Raw genomic sequence first — 3,140 nt, 5'->3', positions numbered from 1 at the left:
GGAACATGCGGGCAGAGCGAGGACAGCAAGCGTGCTTCTCGTCACTCCTCTCCGCAGAAATTCGATGTGTTAAAGCTTGATTCCTTCACAGGAATAGTAATGAAATGGAAGTGCCGGCCGTCATTACTCAGCAGGCTTGGAACAAAGTAATTATTAGGCAGTATTAATAGAATTAAAGATTAAAGATCGTGCCAGAGCAGCGCAGGGGAGGGTGTCGGAACTGGGGGTTGCTGAGGGTGGGAGTGACTGCCCGGACCTGGTAAATACAGCACGAACTCGGTTCCGATCAGCGGCTGGGCAGCGTGCGGTGACTCTGGAGCTGGCTGCTGGCCACGGGGGTCTTGGCCCATCAGCAGTTCAGTACCCAGAAATAGGCAGGGAGGGGTTATTTAGAAATGGGGTGTACCTGTCTGCCGGGGTGGGTGGTCTGCGCACCCAGTGACGCGTGGGGCAACTGCGACGCGGGGCTGCCAAGCAGGTTGCTGGGGATTGGAGATTGTCAAGACTCGAGGTTCGCCGGGTGGCTTTAGGTTATTCCATCTTTTTCTTGCGTCAGCGGTTCAAATCCAGCCAAGTGTGGGGGAGCTGCATGGACAAGCAGAAAGCTTCGCTTATCCTGGTAGGGATGTGGGTAAGTGGAGCCGAGGTGGAAGAGGATTATTCCCCAGCACCTGCTGACTAGTAGATACTTCAGGGTCTCCTTCAAATCCCCTGAATGTTAACAACGTCCCTTCCTTTTCTGCACTGTTTGGGTTTTGGTTTGGTTTTTTTTTAACCTGTAATTGAATGCCTCATGCTTGGAGTTGCAGCTGCGCCTGGAAACCTGCTCCACTTTGGGGAATGGGAATGAGACACTTCTCGTGTGGGTTTCTGTGGTGAACGCAGAGCCCAGGAGGACAGTGGATGAAGGTGAGAAATGAGCTTGTGTAGCCTTTCCCTGCCTGGTCAAACGTGCTGTCCCCCTGGCCCAGCGGTGCCGTGGTGGGGGACTTACTCGCTGTGAAGATCGAAGGTGGTTTGCAGAGCGTGGGACATCTCACCCTGTCTCTCTGAACAGATTCCCCAGAGGAGGAAAGGAACTGGAGAGAAGTAGGAGTTAGCTGGGTGTACTGGAATAAGCCAACACTTTGCCCTGGAAGCTGTTTCCCAGTGCTGTCCCTAATGAGACCCGTGACCTTCGTCTTGTTCTGGGAGCTGCTGTGGTGTGGCTGCCTCGCTGAGTCACGGCACCAGCTCCTGTGTTGGCAGCTTTGGTTTCTACCTCCTGTGCACGAGGCTGCTGTGACCAAGTCCAAGAGGAGGAGAAAAACCCACCCTGCTCTCAGAGCTCTTGGGTTTCATCCAGCTTACTGAGCAGACTTTTGTCTCAATGGTCTTTAAGCTGCTGACATCTTCCGTCGTGGCGTCATTTATGTGCACGGAGCTGCCACCTCCTCAGGCAGCTCAGCTCTGCGCTGATGACAAGATGCAAAGGGGATGTGTGCTGAGAGTAATAAATAAAGGTACTCCAGATGGCCAGATGTCAGGTCACTTGATCCCACCTGCCAGTCCTGTGCTGCTGGGGCAACGTGATCAAGTGCAGGAGAGGAGAAGAGCAAACAGTGAACATTAGGGCTTGTGATCAACCTTGGTGGTCCAGGGAGGCTTCGGGCGGGATGACCGCAGAAGCAGGGTGCAAGATGGCAGCTCAGTGTCCCTTCCTGGGAAAACTCTTTTTTCTCTTGCTGGCTCCATTTCAGAGCTGGTGCTTTGGGGTGGGAGTACAGACCCCTGAGCCCCATCTCCGGGTGGTGGAGCCGGGAGATGGCAGCAGCAGCTTGCCTTTGGGTAGGGCTGGGACCCCTGCAGCCTGGGGACAGTCGCTGACGTTTCGGTGATGTTTAGGAGGAGAAGCAGGGGAAACAACACCAGGAAACCAGTTGGGTGCTGCCTCTGCCTTTCCAAAGCTTTTTCTCTGGGAAAAGAGCAAAACCAGAGGAGCTGGTGTGTCCTTCCCAGTCCCTGCTGCTTAGCCTCGCGTTGCTGGGGCTGGAGCTTCACGGCAGGCTTTGTGTGGCTGATCCCCTTTCAGAGGCTTCATGCTTTTCTCAGCAGGTGCAGCGAGCTCTTTGCCGGCTGGCAGGTCCAGCTCCTGTGCGGTTTTGCCAGGATGGATGCGAGGTCCCACCGCGTGGGGCCATGCGGAGCCCCCTGGGGCAGCAGGGTCAGCCCTGGCAGCGGTTTCAAACCTCCATGTGACAAAGCAGCGCAGGCTGGGCTCTGTGCTTCGTGCAGAGCATCCTCTGCCTGGGGAGATGGTGGGTGAGCAGGGAAAGGATGGGGACAGGGGGGAAATACACCCCGAGGTGGGTTAGGCACGGCCGGGTGCGGGCAGATCTCCCCTGCAGCCGGCTCAGCCTGCCCCTTCCCTCCCAGGGTGACAGTGAGGGGCTTTAATGTGAGCGGGAGGATCAGAAACCATCTCATCCGTGGGTTTGGCTTTGCAGAGGCCTCTCCTCTTCCCTCCCTGCTCCGCTTGGCCGTAGGCAATGCGAAATCACCACCTTTGCTTTCGCTGCTCTTGATTTACTAAAAAGCCCACGAGCTCTCGCTTCCCTCCCGGGTGCCTCAAAGTGGATCTGGAGTGCGGCGCTGTGGCGAGAGGGTTTGTTTGCATTTACAGGGAAACCTGTTAATAAAGGAGACCAAAGGGACTGCTCTTTTCCTGGCTGCAGGAACAGATGGCTGGATAACGCAGTGCAATTAATATGCAGGGACTCCTGCTGGGGTGGGGATTTGATTGCCTGTGAGGAGAGGTTAGCACGGCCGAGCTGAGCTCTGCCGCCTCTCTGCCCATCCCAGGCACCTGCTGCCTGCAGAGGCTCCTCGGGGACTCTGGGGCGGATTGGATGGTGTCACGGAGGAGGTGGTGGGAATTGGGCATGGGGAAAGATGCAGCGAGGGTCTCGTGGCCAGCAGCACGTCTCTGGGAGATGCTCTGCAACTGTCGGGTTCGTAAAAGCAAAGGCTGGCTCTGGTGACGAGCAGCTCCTCGAAGGCACTTTTAGACTGGAAGGGGAGTGGTGACTCATTCTTTCCTCCCAAATTTGTTTCTCAGTCAGCAGCTGCCAAAGGAAAGCAGCAAGTGGCAGCTCCCGCGT

Source organism: Apaloderma vittatum, unplaced genomic scaffold, assembly GCF_000703405.1.
Source record: "Apaloderma vittatum isolate BGI_N311 unplaced genomic scaffold, ASM70340v1 scaffold29983, whole genome shotgun sequence".
Lineage (NCBI taxonomy): Eukaryota > Metazoa > Chordata > Aves > Trogoniformes > Trogonidae > Apaloderma > Apaloderma vittatum.
The sequence above is the reverse complement of the archived record's forward strand: the minus strand, read 5'-3'. Positions refer to the sequence as shown.